The sequence below is a fragment of the Podarcis vaucheri genome (genome assembly GCF_965113315.1).
Source record: "Podarcis vaucheri genome assembly, chromosome: 9".
Classification (NCBI taxonomy): Eukaryota; Metazoa; Chordata; class Lepidosauria; order Squamata; family Lacertidae; genus Podarcis; species Podarcis vaucheri.
Window position 1 is genome coordinate 10584702 of NC_138767.1, and position 15858 is coordinate 10600559.

The 15858-nt window shown below is 48.3% G+C and overlaps 1 protein-coding gene across 1 annotated transcript in view; it reads right to left on the reverse strand.

The window, feature by feature from the left end:
* The window catches only part of MOB1B (MOB kinase activator 1B), a 244326-nt gene that overhangs the window by 163197 nt on the left and 65271 nt on the right, over positions 1–15858 (reverse strand). The gene's annotated exons all lie outside the window — the stretch shown is intronic.

Consider the following 15858-nt stretch of genomic DNA (forward strand, 5'->3'; position numbering starts at 1 on the left):
CTCTATGGGCCTCACTGCCCCGCTGTTCCCTTGGGACTCCTCTGACCTGTCCTCCTCCTGGGTTTCTCCCGGGAATCGTCGCCGTATCTGGTCGCAGTGGCGGCGCCAGCATTGCCCCCCATCCGTTAGCACCTCGTACGACACTGGGCCAGTGACCCTGGTGACTGTGGCGGGTACCCATGCTGGGCCTGCCCCAAAATTCTTTGCGTACACTGGGTCCTGGGCCTCGAAGGTCCGGGGGTTCCTGCCTTCCCCCACCACTACCTCATCCTGAGCTCTATCGGGGTGAAGGCGGTCCAATCTGATTGCAAGGCGCCGACCCATTAGTAGTTCAGCGGGGCTCCGTCCAGTCGTTGAGCTGGGGGTGCTGTGCTGTGCTAGAAGGAATGTGGCAAGGCGGTACTCCCAGTCCCCTTGCGTCATGCGGCGAAGGGTGTCCTTGGTGGTCCGCACCATGCGTTCTGCTTGGCCATTGGTGGCAGGGTGGAACGGCGCCGAACGGATGTGGCGGATGGCGTTCTGTGCTGTGAAGGTTTGGAATTCTCCTGACGTAAATGCAGTCCCGTTGTCTGAGACGAGAGTGTCAGGGAGCCCGTGGGTTGCAAACAGCCTGCGTAGTACCCGGATGGCTGCGGACGTGGAAGTGGACGGTACCAGTGCGACTTCCAGCCATTTGGTGTAGGAGTCCACCACTATGAAGAATGTTTTCCCCTGAAAGGGGCCAGCGAAATCCACGTGCAGGCGTGACCATGGTGCTCGGGCGGACTCCCAGGATTGGACTGGGGCCCTTGGGGGATCTGGGCGGGATTCTTGGCAGGCCTGGCAGTGTTTGACCCAGGCCTCTATCTCTCCATCAATCCCCAGCCACCACACATAACTCCTGGCAAGGGCCTTCATTCTTACTACCCCTGGATGTGTCTCGTGTAGGGCTGTGAGGATCCTTTTGCGGAGGGGCTGGGGAACAACGACTCTGCTTCCCCATAACAGGCACCCCTTGTGGGCCGACAGTTCATGTTTGCGGGTTGTGTAGCCGGCGAATTCTGGCCCGGGGCTGCTGCTGGGCCATCCCCTCCACACCCAGTCCAGGACCCGGGAGATGACCCTATCTTTCTTGGAATGGTGTGCAACTTCTTGTGCCTGAATGGGGCGGTCGGGAAGCAGCTCCAGGCTCATGACCTCTTGTGCAGGTGCTGGGTCGGGGCCTGTTTCCGGTAGTGGTAGCCTGCTGAGGGCGTCCGCATGGCCCATCGCCTTCCCAGGTCGGTGAATCAGTGCATACTGGTAGCTGGCAAGGAAAATTGACCACCTGAGGACGCGAGGAGACAGCACTTGGGGGGTCTGCTTTTCGGGGGCAAACAAGCCAAGCAACGGCTTGTGGTCAGTCACCACGGTGAAGGGCCGCCCGTACAAGAAATCATGGAATTTTTTTACTCCCTTCACAATTGCCAGACCCTCCTTGTCAATTTGCGAGTAGTTCCGCTCGGTTGCGTTGAGTGTCTGGGAAAAGTACGCCACCGGTACCTCTCTTCCATCCGGGAGTTGGTGCCCCAGGACAGCGCCAATGCCATAGGGTGAGGCGTCGCATGCTAGCACCACCGGCAGCCTCTCGTCGAAGTGTGCCAAGACAGAGTTTGAGACAAGCAAGTCCTTGACTGCCTGGAATGCGGCCTCCTGGCGCTGGCCCCACACCCAAGGGGCCCGCTTGTCCAGGAGTCTGTGTAGGGGCTCCGCTACCGCCGCCTTGTGGGGAAGGAAGGAATGGTAAAAGTTCAATAATCCCAAGAAGGCCTGAAGTTCAGTCTTGCTCTTGGGTGCGGGGGCATCACAAATGGCCCGTACCTTGTCCCCAGTCGGGTGGACCCCTTCTGCGTCCACCATAAATCCCAGAAAGTCCACCTGAGGCACTCCTAGTAGACATTTTTCCCGCTTCACCTTGAGACCCGCCGTCTGGAAACGGTGCAGAACGGTGCGGAGGCGGTCCTCAAACTCCTCTGGTGTGGGCCCGGCAATCAACACATCATCGAAGAAGGGGGTGACACCAGGAATCCCTTTAAGGAGAGAGTCCATTAGATTCTGGAATATGCCTGGTGCCACGCTGACCCCGAATTGCAGCCGCTTTACTCTGAACGCTCCTCTGTGCGTCACAATCGTCTGTGCCTCTGCTGTGGCCTCATCTACTGGCAGCTGTTGATATGCTTGGGCCAAGTCCAGCTTGCCAAAAATTTTCGACCCAGCCAGGGTGGCAAGGACATGGCTGACCACTGGCACTGGGTATGCGTGGGCCGTGAGGGCCTTGTTTATGGTACACTTGTAGTCTGCGCAGATGCGGACCGAACCATTAGGCTTGACGGGTGTGACGATTGGAGTTTCCCAGGGGGCATTAGGCACTGGCTCCAGCACTCCTTGCTCCACGAGTCGGTCCAATTCCTCGTCTATACGGGGTTTCAAGGCGAACGGGACCCGGCGGGCCTTGAGCCTGACCGGTCGTACTGCGGGGTCAAGCTGTAGCGCAATGGGGGGGCCCGTATACTGTCCCAATTTCCCGTCGAAAACCCCTGGAAATTCCTTGCATATGGCGTCCACGTCCACTTGTAAGGTAGTGTGGTTCACCCCGGTGACAGCTAGCCCCAGTGGTCCAAACCATGCCAATCCCAGTAAGCTAATGTAGGGGCCCTTGACCACAAGCAAGTCCAGTTGCCGCGTCCGCCCTCGGTATTGCACCCTGAAGGTCCCCACCCCCATTGTGGGGACCTTACGTTTCTGGAAGTCCCGTAGGGTGAATGGGGCCGGCCTGAGTTTGGGACCCCCAGTAGGACACAGTTTCCTTAAGGTCTTTGCCGAGATTATGGATAGAGTTGAACCCGTGTCAAGCTCCATGCGGCATGGGGCCCCCTCTATCTGTACCTCTACATAAATTTTCTCTACGTTGGGGTGGGGCAACTGGTATACCTGGCAGTCCGTGAGCTCCGTCGAGTTGCCTTGGTGCGTTGGGCCCCGGGACCTGGGGCTCTTGGGTTGGTCATCTGATGCCTGGTGTCGGGTGGGCCGAGCCCGACACACCCGGGCGATGTGTCCCGATTTTCTGCACTGCCTGCACTCTGCGTTGCGGAAACGGCAGGTCCTCCTCTCGTGACTCTCCCCGCAGCTTGCGCAGTTTCCTCCTTCTCGTCGAGGCAGCTGTGGTCTGTGCGCTGCTTGAGTGCGCTGCTGTACTCGGTGCACCTCCTCCCTGTCGGATCCTGAGTCGTCGGTGAGGTCTTCGTGGTGGACCCTTGGTTGGGATGGCAGGCTCGGCCGTGCCTCTTGCGTTGACCTCTCGGCAGCTTCCGTTGCCAGGGCCTCCTCCAGAGCGACCTGGAACGTTAGGTCCTTCTTAGCGTAGAGGCGTCGTTGCAGCTTCTCATCCTTCAGGCCACCGACGAGGCGGTCACGAAGCATGTTCTCCAGCTCTGAGAAGTTGCAGAACCGGGCGGCTTGGCGGAGAGAGGTCACAAACCCAGTTATGGTTTCCCCAGGGGCTTGTCGCTTTGCGTAGAAGGCATTTCGACGAGCCACCACTGAGGGCTGTGGCGAAAAGTGCCCCTTCAGCTGTTCCATTATTGTTTTGTATGGAACAGTAGCGACGTCTTCAGGCGCAAGGAGAGCCCGGGCGATTTCAAACGTCTCCTCTCCGCAGACGCTGAAGAATATTGCCCTCTTCTTGGCGTCTTCTTCGTCGGTGACCCCTTTGGCTTCCAGGAGGAAGGTGAAACGGGAGGCGTACGCTTCCCAGTCTCCAGATGCTGGGTTGAATGGCGAGAAGCTGCTGTTGGTTGCCATTCTGAGTTCCTTGTGTCTCGGAGCTGAAGCCTGGATACACGGTGCGAGGCAGCGGTGCGGCAGGTGGCGGTGCTGCGGTGCTGTGTGTGGCAGTCAGCTCAGCGGGATCCCACCTTCGTCGCCAGTGAAATATACTCAGAGTCGCAAAGTGATTTCATGCTCTTTATTCAGCTCATAGTGGTGAGGAGGAATGAATGAATGTCCCCTCCCAGTATCTGCCTTATATACATTATTTACACAATGGGCTGCACATGATTGGCTAATTCCAGAATTCTACTGTAAGCCAATCAGGTTGTGGATTCACTTCAATCTGGAACAGGATTGGGTGGTTCCTGCCAACCAATCATGCTGCTGCATTGTTCCAGGGCCAATCAGACTGCTGCATTCTGAATCCTATTGTTCTAGGACTAATCAGACTGCTGCAATTTGGATCCTATTGTTCTCAGTACATAACAGGAGGTAACCTGAGAACACCAGCAGAGGAAACCTTGAAGGTCTCGATCCACTCACAGCATGCTAGGGCAGGTTGGGAAACCTTCCTCAGACTGATCTTTATTGAACTGTTGCAACAGGGTGCTCACTTTAGACACAGGAGAGTGGAGGAGGTCCCAGAACAAAGGTGTGCCGGCCCTTATATAAACATTTTAAATTCTCTGCCCTGGAGCTCAAGACCACCCTTCCATACATCATACCTACATCACAGAAAGGGCGCTCTGTCAGTGTTTGTAAAAAGCAAAAAAAAGAAGGAAAGGGTTCTGACTTCCCTTTGTCTCTTCAGCCTGGTCCTCGGACCCTTGTCTGCATAAAAGAGTCCACAAGAAAAGTCCTTGCAGAGTTTTATTCTTAAAAGTCTTTGTGCAAAACACGACTGAATAACTATACACACCAGCACTAACCAACCAACCTAAACACCAGCCTCAGCAACAAACTGACATTTCTCACTTTATATATACAACCTGCTGCAAGCCGTTGAGTCATGCTGACCCAGCTTTATTCGCATTAAAGAAACAGCGGCCATTTTAGCCGTGACACGGTCTACAACAGAAATCTGAGTGCGTTGTTTATCTCCTGTCTGGAAGGTTACCTGTTAATGGTTACTTGATTGGATACCCTGGGGAGCCTGGCCAGTCTTTTGTAATGACAAATACTTAGTTCCTGAGCCAGGTCACATACACAGACATACCCTTAAGACAGGATTTTGTGAAGGAAAAGACAATGGGGAGGCTTTTCCATTTTCCTTCGACCTTGCAGAGAAATATTTGAGGTCAATTTGGGAGGTTCAAAATGGTTTCAGGGCTTTTTCTGTGGGGTTTTAGACATGTGGTTTATATATGCAGTTATGAGCATATATATATATATATAAAAAGGTAAAGGTAAAGGTACCCCTGCCCGAACGGGCCAGTCTTGACAGACTCTGGGGTTTGTGCGCCCATCTCACATCTATTGGCCGGGGGCCAGCGCTGTCCGGGGACACTTCCGGGTCACGTGGCCAGCGTGACATCGCTGCTCTGGCGAGCCAGAGCCGCACACGGAACGCCGTTTACCTTCCCGCTGGTAAGCGGTACCTATTTATCTACTTGCCCCCGGGGGTGCTTTCGAACTGCTAGGTGGGCAGGCGCTGGGACCGAGCAGCGGGAGCGCACCCCGCCGCGGGGATTCGAACCGCCGACCTTTCGATCGGCAAGCCCTAGGCGCTGAGGCTTTAGCCCACAGCGCCACCCGCGTCCCTATATATATATATATATATATATATATATATATATATATCCTTAAACTTTTTGTTTCACAAGACATTGTCAGAGTTCAAGGATGCATTTCAGCCATGTAAAATGAGGAGAGGAGGACCCAGAGCAGAGAGAGAGAGGCTTCACGTTCTCCATTTCTGCACTAAAGAACGTGCAGCTTGGAGGGTGTGTTACATGCAGCTTGGAGGGTGTGTTAGGTCCTAAATATAGAGAGTCTCCCAAATTGACCTCAAATATTTCTCTGCAAGGAGGAAGGAAATGGGAAAAGCTTTACAGTTGTCTTTGGACTGCAGGGGCCTACATCTCCCTGCAAATACAGTCTGGAAAGTATCTGTTAAGCTGAGCAAACTATTAATAGGTGTAAGAGATTCAGGAACCAAATATTTACCATCTCATGGCCAGGCTACCCAGAAAATGCAATCAAGTAAGGCATGATCAGGTATCCTGGCAGACAGGAGAGAAGCAACACTCTCAAATTTCTGCTGAAGACTGCCTCCTTCTATGATGTATGTATGATGTTTCGGGGGGTGGTCTTGGGGTACAAGGTGGGCAATTTCAAAAGTTTTTATAGGGGCTTGCGCACCATCATTCTGGGTCTCTCCTACCTCCTTGCAAGGAGGGGAGGGAGCTGTGTTGAAAAATAAAGATCTGCCTTGCTTTCTATGGATCTTGCCTCCATCCATTCATCTCTGACCAGTTCTTATGTTCCCGGTTGCTTCAAACTGCGCAATATTTAATATCTGCAACAGAGGTCGGTTCCACATGACAGCAGAATCGGGCCTTTAATGTGCTGGTACCTTTCCTAAGGGACGCGGGTGGCACTGTGGGTAAAACCTCAGCGCCTAGGGCTTGCCGATTGCATGGTCAGCGGTTCGAATCCCCGCGGCGGGGTGAGCTCCCGTCTTTCGGTCCCAGCTCCTGCCCACCTAGCAGTTCGAAAGTACCCTTAAGTGCAAGTAGATAAATAGGTACCACTTTATAGCGGGAAGGTAAACGGCATTTCCGTGTGCTGCGCTGGTGCTGGCTCGCCAGAGCAGCTTCGTCATGCTGGCCACGTGACCCAGAAGTGTCTCCAGACAGCGCTGGCCCCCGGCCTCTTAAGTGAGATGGGCGCACAACCCTAGAATTGGACACGACTGGCCCGTACTGGCAGGGGTACCTTTACCTTTACCTTTCCTGTGGAACTCCATCCCATCATATATCAGAGGGGCACCTCCCCTATTGTCTTTCCAGCACTTGCTGAAGGTATTCCCCTTTCAACAAGCTTTCTAAATTGAGATCTTTATCCCAGCAGGGATCTGTCTTGGATTTGAATTGCTTTTATGTCTAAGCCATGGTTGGTTTAAACATAGACAGATAGCTACAGGTAGTATTTGAGAGTTTTTTTAATTGCTTTCATGCATGCAGTTAACTGTTTTTATACAGTGGTTAAGTACTTAATTCGTTCCGGAGGTCCGTTCTTAACCTGAAACTGTTCTTAACCTGAAGCAACACTTTAGCTAATGGGACCTCCCACTGCTGCCGCGCCACCGGAGCCCAATTTCTGTTCTCATCCTGGAGCAAAGTTCTTAACCTGAAGCACTATTTCTGGGTTAGCAGAGTCTAACCTGAAGAGTATATAACCTGAAGTGTATGTAACCTGAGGTACCACTGTATACGTAACTGCTTTATACAGTCATACCTCGGGTTACAGATGCTTTGGGTTGCGCAATTTCAGGTTGCGCACTGTGCCGAACCCAGAAGTATCGGAACGGGTTACTTCCAGGTTTCGGCACTTGCGCATGCACAGAAGCGCCAAATCGTGACCCGCATGTGCGCAGACGCGCAGGTTGCGGGTTGCGAACGCTGCAGGTTGCAAACGTGCCTCCTGCACGGATCATGTTCGTAACCCGAGCGTCCACTGTATATGGTTTGTATTCTATTGTAAACCACTTTGGGGGGCCTCGTGGGAAAAGATTCATAAATGAAAATAACCTATAATTTGAGATGGGAACAGCCTAGTGCAGAGGCTATTGAAAGTGGTAACGAATTAACGTGATGAAAAATTGGGTTTTGAATGGCATCATCTGGAAAGGCCCCGCAGCCCTGGCTTCTAATAACACCACTGTTTAGCAGAACACACAGGCTGTTGGGAAAGTCCCGTCCCCCACGCCAGCGGTCCCAGAGGCCAGCTGATACTGAAATTCACAGCTAACCACAAGGGTCACTGCCTACCACACAAATGCACTTTGATATGCAACACCAGCTCATGGAAATAGCCAGATAAGGAAGTGGAAGTGTTTGCAAACTCTGGAGGAAAAACAACTGTGATGTATCAGTCGGTCCTGAGAGGGATTTCTGCTGCTCCGTTACATAATGTCTCTCTTTTCCCCATTATATGAGGGTGTCAGTGAGCCCGGCAGTGGAATTTACCCAAAGCAGCTGCAGGAAGTTCTAATCTGGACCTGGATGCTCCACGCACATAACTTTTTTCCCTCAGGAAAATAAAACGTCTTGTGAGAGGGGCTATTTTGGCTAAGGAGCTATTTGCATCAAAGAGAGAGAGAGGAGAATCTCTTCCTGCCATCCAAATGTCAGCTTGTTTTTCTTTTTGTTTATTCACTTCCCACCCGTCATCAGGTTTCTGGCACAGCTCGCAAAAGGGAACATTTAAAAATTCAATAAAGCAAATTTAAAAAATAGACGTTTTTATTACATGGGTGCAGACCTGATACAAGTAAATAAAACACCGAAACCTTGAATCTCTAACACACACTCAGACCCTCCAAGTGCCCCTATTTTCCAGGTACAGTCCAGGATTTACAGAAGCCGTCCCAGTTTCTGAACTCATCCTGGAATGCCCTGCTTTTCCTTAAAGGTAAAGGTAAAGGGACCCCTGACCATTAGGTCCAGTCATGGCCGACTCTGGGGTTGTGGCGCTGATCTCGCTTTATTGGCCGAGGGAGCCGGCGTACAGCTTCCGGGTCATGTGGCCAGCATGACTAAAACCGCTTCTGGCGAACCAGAGCAGTGCATGGAAACTCCATTTACCTTCCCGCCGGAGTGGTACCTATTTATCTACTTGCACTTTGACATGCTTTCACACTGCTAGGTTGGCAGGAGCAGGGACCAAGCAACGGGAGCTCACCCCGTCACAGAGATTCGAACCGCCGACCTTCTGATTGGCAAGTCCTAGGCTCTGTGGTTTAACCCACAGTGCCACCCGCATCCCTGCTTTTCCTTAGTACGTTCCTATTTTCATCAGAGAAATGTTGGTAGGAATTGGAGTTATGCGACCCCAGTGCCAAGAAGATAAGTGATTACACAACCTTTAGAAGACATCTGAAGGCAACCCTGTATAGAGAAGCTTTAAAAACATGCTTAATGTTTTTATATATATGTTATATATGCTGTCAAGAGTGGTTGGGGCAAATCAGTCAGATGGGCGGGGTATAAATGATAAAATTATTCTAATTATGGAATAGGATGTCCCTATTTTCACCGGAGGGTATGCACACCTACGGCCTGAGGTGAAACATGGTGCCCACATCTAAAGACAACATGTGCTGCTGACATAAACTAAAGACAGGAACAAGCCAAGATACAATAAAAATTTGCAAAATTGCTTTACAGGTCTTTGCAGCAGAAAAGAAAAATTTAGCATCCGTTTCTGTTAATGTTTGGTCTGTGTCAGCCAATGAGGCGAATGACCATACAGAATGGAAATAAAAGCATTTAAACACTGCAGCATATAAAAGTGTCGTATAATAGCAGTTAGTACAAAATTAAGATTTAGCACCAAGAAGTGTAAAAGCAATGTATAGAGGACCTGGGGGAGGTGGGGGTTAGTGTTTTCCTGACACAGAAACTTCACCAGGCAAAGCTCAGTGGAAGGAGGAGCCCATAGATGTGGTGCCAGCACTGAGCAGACCCTTTCTCTGTAGCATAGCAGGAAGCTTACACTGAAGAGTTTGAGAGTCCAGTGGTACCTTGTTTCTCAAACGGCTTAGTTGTCGAACAAATCGGCTCCCAAGCGCCACAAACTTGGAAGTAAGTGTTCTGCTTTGTGAACATTTTTTGGAAGCCAAATGTCCGACGCAGCTTCCGCTTGAGTGCAGAAATCTCCTGCAGCCAATTGGAAGTTGCAACTTGGTTTTTGAACCATTTCAGGAGTCGAATGGACTCCTGGAACGAGTTCAAGAACCAAAGAACCACTGTACAGGCCAGCAGAGACAGCCATTTTATCCAAGACTGTAGCTTCCCATAAACACTTGCAGATGCTGCAAGTGTCCCTATTTTCCAAGGACATTCCTGATTTAGAGAAGCCATCCTGGTTTCTGATTTCATCCCGGAATGTCCCACTTTTCCTTACGATGTCCCTATTTTCATTGGAGGAATGTTGGAGGGTATGGAGTTATCCAATCCCCAAGCCAACTGAAGGCAATCCTGTGTAGGGAAGTTATTTTAAAATGCAGTACATGACATGAAATTTACTTTGCCTAAAATGTGTATATCAGGCAAAAGTACTGTATTTTTCGCCCCGTAAGACGCACCTGACCATAAGACACACCTAGTTTTTAAAGGAGGAAAACACACACAAAAATATTCTGAATCAAATGTTGTGCAGTGGTACCTCGGGTTAAGTACTTAATACGTTCCAGAGGTGCGTTCCTAACCTGAAACTGTTCTTAACCTGAAGCACCACTTTAGCTAATGGGGCCTCCCGCTGCTGCTGTGCTGCTGCCGCCACACGATTTCTGTTCTCATCCTGAATCAAAGTTCTTAACCCAAGGTACTATTTCTGGGTTAGCGGAGTCTGTAACCTGAAGTGTATGTAACCTGAAGCATCTGTAACCTGCTGTATAGGGAAGTTGTTTTAATGTTTAATGTTTCATTTTGATTTTATATATGTTGGAAGCTGCCCAGAGTGGCTGGGGAGACCCAGTAAGATGTGTTGCGTATAAATATTAAAATTATCATTATGGAATGGGACGTTCCCATTTTCATCAGAGAAATGTTGGAAGGTATGCACTTGGGCATTAAAATCCCTACCTTATTGGGGGGGGGGGGGAATTCAAGACTCAGCTCATGTGTATATTGACTCTAAGGCTGCAATCCTATCCCAGGATTTGTTTGGGGGGGTAATTCCTTCTCCGTTCGAAGAGAATCATAGAATCATAGAATCATAGAATCATAGAGTTGGAAGAGACCACAAGGGCCATCGAGTCCAACCCCCTGCCAAGCAGGAAACACCATCAGAGCACTCCTGACATATGGTTGTCAAGCCTCTGCTTAAAGACCTCCAAAGTAGGAGACTCCACCACACTCCTTGGCAGCAAATTCCACTGTCGAACAGCTCTTACTGTCAGGAAGTTCTTCCTAATGTTTAGGTGGAATCTTCTTTCTTGTAGTTTGGATCCATTGCTCCGTGTCCGCTTCTCTGGAGCAGCAGAAAACAACCTTTCTCCCTCCTCTATGTGACATCCTTTTATATATTTGAACATGGCTATCATATCACCCCTTAACCTCCTCTTCTCCAGGCTAAACATGCCCAGCTCCCTTAGCCATTCCTCATAAGGCATCGTTTCCAGGCCTTTGACCATTTTGGTTGCCCTCCTCTGGACACGTTCCAGTTTGTCAGTGTCCTTCTTGAATTGTGGTGCCCAGAACTGGACACAGTACTCCAGGTGTGGTCTGACCAGAACAGAATACAGTGGCACTATTACTTCCCTTGATCTAGATGCTATACTCCTATTGATGCAGCCCAGAATTGCATTGGCTTTTTTAGCTGCCGCGTCACACTGTTGGCTCATGTCAAGTTTGTGGTCAACCAAGACTCCTAGATCCTTTTCACATGTACTGCTCTCAAGCCAGGTGTCCCCCATCTTGTATTTATGCCTCTCATTTTTTTTGCCCAAGTGCAATACTTTACATTTCTCCCTGTTAAAATTCATCTTGTTTGTTTTTGCCCAGTTCTCAAATCTGTCAAGGTCGTTTTGAAGTGTGATCCTGTCCTCTGGGGTGTTAGCCACCCCTCCCAGTTTGGTGTCATCTGCAAATTTGATCAGGATGCCCTTGAGTCCATCAACCAAGTCGTTGATAAAGATGTTGAATAAGACCGGGCCCAAGACAGAACCCTGTGGCACCCCACTAGTCACTCTTCTCCAGGATGAAGAGGAACCATTGATGAGCACCCTTTGGGTTCGGTCAGTCAGCCAGTTACAAATCCACTGAGTGGTAGCATAGTCAAGACCGCATTTTACCAGCTTCTTTACAAGAATATCATGGGGCACCTTGTCAAATGCCTTGCTGAAATCAAGGTAGGCTACATCCACTGTGTTCCCTTCATCTACCAGGCTTGTAATTCTGTCATAAAACGAGATCAGGTTAGTCTGACATGACCTATTTTTCAGAAATCCATGCTGACTATTGGTGATCACAGCATTTCTTTCTAGGTGCTCACAGACTGTTTGCTTAATGATCTGCTCCAGAATCTTCCCTGGTATTGATGTCAGACTGACTGGGCGGTAATTATTTGGGTCCTCTCTTTTCCCCTTTTTGAAAATAGGGACAACATTTTCCCTCCTCCAGTCTGCCGGGACTTCGCCTGTTCTCCAGGAATTCTCAAAGATGACTGCCAGTGGTTCTGAGATCACATCTGCCAGTTCTTTTAATACTCTTGGATGCAGTTCATCTGGCCCTGGAGACTTGAATACATCTAAACTAGCCAAATATTCTTGTACTATCTCCTTAGTTATTCTGGGCTGTGTTTCCTTTGCTGAATCATTTGCTCCAAATTCTTCAGGTCGGGCATTGTTTTCTTTATCGGAGAAGACTGAGGCAAAGAAGGCATTGAGGAGTTCAGCCCTTTCTGTGTCCCCTGTTTGCATTTCACCATCTTCTCCTCTGAGTGACCCCACTGTTTCTTTGTTCTTCCTTTTGCTACGAACATACCCATAAAAGCCTTTTTTGTTGCTTTTAACCTCTCTAGCAAGCCTGAGTTCATTCTGTGCTTTAGCTTTTCTGACTTTGTGTCTACACGTGCTGGCTATTTGTTTGAATTCCTCTTTGGTGGTTTCCCCCCTTTTCCATTTTTTGTACACATCCTTTTTTAATCTTAATTCAGTTAAAAGTTCTTTAGATAGCCACCCTGGCTTCTTTAGGCACCTTCCATGTTTCCGTCTCATTGGTATTGCCTGACGTTGTGCTTTTACTATCTCCCTCTTAACAAACTCCCAGCCATCATGAACTCCCTTTCCTTTTAGTATTGTCCACGGGATCTCACCCAGCACTTCCCTAAGTTTTATGAAGTCGGCTTTCTTAAAGTCAAGAAATTGAGTCCTAGTATGCTTGGCTGCTCCTTTCCGCTGTATAGTAAACTTCAGAAGAGCATGATCACTCGCGCCTAATGATCCTCCCACTTCTACCCCACTAACCAGGTCATCAACATTGGTTAGGACCAGATCTAAAATGGCTGTTCCTCTTGTTGCTTCTCCCACTTTCTGGACAATGAAGTTGTCTGCAAGGCCAGTGAGGAATCTGTTTGACCTTATGCTCTTGGCTGAGTTTGACGTCCAACAAATATCCGGGTAATTGAAGTCCCCCATTACTACTATCTCCCTTCCTTGTGCATGCTTGGCCATCTGTTCCAGGAAGGCATCATCTATGTCCTCCGTTTGGCTTGGGGATCTATAGTAAACTCCCACAATGAGGTCTCTGTTATTCTTCTCTCCCTTAATTTTGACCCAAATGCTCTCACTTTGGCTTTGAGGATCTAAATCTTGGATCTCTTCACAGGTATACACATCCCTGACATATAACGCCACTCCTCCTCCTTTCTTGTCTGGTCTGTTTCTCTGAAATAGATTGTATTCCCCCATTATTACATCCCAGTCGTGGGACTTATCCCACCAGGTTTCAGTGATGCCTATTATGTCATATTTAGTTTGCTGTACTAAGAGCTCAAGCTCATCTTGTTTATTTCCCATGCTTTGCGCATTAGTGTACAGACATTGAAGTCCATTAATCATTCCCCCGTGTCTCTTATTTAAGGATTTTTTCCTCCCACCACTAGGTCCGCATGCTGTTTGCTCCATTTGGTCTATGACATTTGGATGATCATCTTCATTAATTGATAGACTCCTACCTTCAGGAGCACTGTCTCCCTCCCCCACATTAGTCAGTTTAAAGCCCTCCTGATGAGGTTTCTGAGATTTTTGGCAAAAACATTTCTCCCAACCGTTGTGAGGTGCAGCCCATCACTTGCCAGAAGTCCATCTTCAAGAAACTGCAGTCCGTGATCTAAGAATCCAAAAATCCCTACATTTAAAATCTGCATCTGTTATGTTTTCCTGGGTGCTGAAACATACGTGCAAGAAGTTGCATAAGACACAGACTGAAAATCTAAGAACAGGAAGATGCAATTCCTGTGGGTGCATTTTGTTCTTATTAATGTCTTTTCTGGCCAAATCTGAAAATGAGGTCGCTGGAAAGAGGAATCAGCCCTCTCGTTTTGTGTATAGGCGCACCCTGAAATTCCTACGCCTCCTTTCCACCCCCAGCTTTTTAAAATCCAGCTTCTCCCTCTGCTGCAACAACAACCTGCTTTTGCAAGGACTCGGACTTCCTTGTTCCAAAAGCAGTTGTTCCATGGAAGCGATGACATAATCTGGCAAATCTGGATTACCCAGATTGCAAAGAAGAACAGAAGTTACGGGCTGCGTACAATAGTAAGCTAATACTAATAACTATCTGATAGATAGATAGATAGATAGATAGATAGATAGATAGATAGATAATTTATTACGGTCGGAGATCAGTTTATAAAACACACTTGGGGGTACAATCCCAGAAGGTAAACAAACATTTAAAACCATGTACAACAATAAACTTTGTACGATGAAAGACAAGCTGTGAAGCTTTGTGTATTCAGTAAATATTATGTCCAACACTGAACAGTGATTCCGGATACTGACTACTTCATAAACCCATCTTATTTCGAATGAATGTTTTACATGAGCACTGTTCCACAGCATTTGATATTTTCATTTACATACATTCATTCGAAATAAGATGGGTTTATGAAGCAATTCCATATCCTCCCACCACGGTGACGAAGAATTCTACAAAACAGTAGTCAGTCTCCAGAATCACTGTTCAGTGTTGGACATCATATTTGCAGAATACACAAAGCTTCACAGCTTGTCTTTCATCATACAAAGTTTGGTACCTTGCTTCATTTAAAGATTTTCAGAGACTTTGAGACTAAAGATTTCATTTTGTGCTTGTTATGGTTTGAAGGAATTCTATAAAGATTGTCTATGACATATGTATATGGTCATCGTGTTGCCCAGACATTGCTGATGTCTTCTGGTCCTGGCTGTCTGCTTTGTTCTCCAGGCTCTCAGGGAGATGGATTTTTTTTTTTTTGGGGGGGAGTATAATTCGTTGCTTCCAACTGCCATCAGATCTGGTGCCAATGAAATTGATGAACCCACGTTCGTCACATTAGTAGGCCTGAGTATTTATTTATGGCATTTATATTCAATCTTTTTTATTCAAGGACCTCAAGGTGGCATACATGGTTCTCCCCCTCCTCATTTAATCCCCACGATGACCCTGTGAGGTAGACTAGGCTAAGAGGCAGTGACAGCCCCTAAGTCACCAATACCAAAAGCCACTATTGCCACCATTCATTTCCGTCTGGTAAGGGAATCAATGACAAACCTAGACAGCATCTTAAAAAGCAGAGACATCACCTTGCCAACAAAGGTCCATGTAGTTAAAGCTATGGTTTCCCCAGTAGTGATGAATGGAAGTGAGAGCTGGACCATAAAGAAGGCTGATCGCTGAAGAATTGATGCTTTTGAATTACGGTGCTGGAGGAGACTCTTGAGAGTCCCATGGACTGCAAGAAGATTAAACCGATCCATTCTGAAGGAAATCAGCCCTGAGTGCTCACTGGAAGGACTGATCCTGAAGCTGAGGCTCCAAGACTTTGGCCACCTCATGAGAAGAGAAGACTCCCTGGAAAAGACCCTGATGTTGGGAAAGATAGAGGGCACAAGGAGAAGGGGACAACAGAGGACGAGATGGTTGGATAGTGTTCATGAAGCTGCCAGCATGAGTTTGACCAAACTGCGTGAGGCAGTGGAAGACAGGAGTGCCTGGTGTGCTCTGGTCCATGGGGTCATGAAGAGTCGGACATGACTAAACGACTAAACAACAACAACAAAGGGCTTATTATTATTATTATTATTATTATTATGGTTTTCAAGGTTTTTCAGAAGTTTAGAGGGTGTCTACAAGCTTCTTA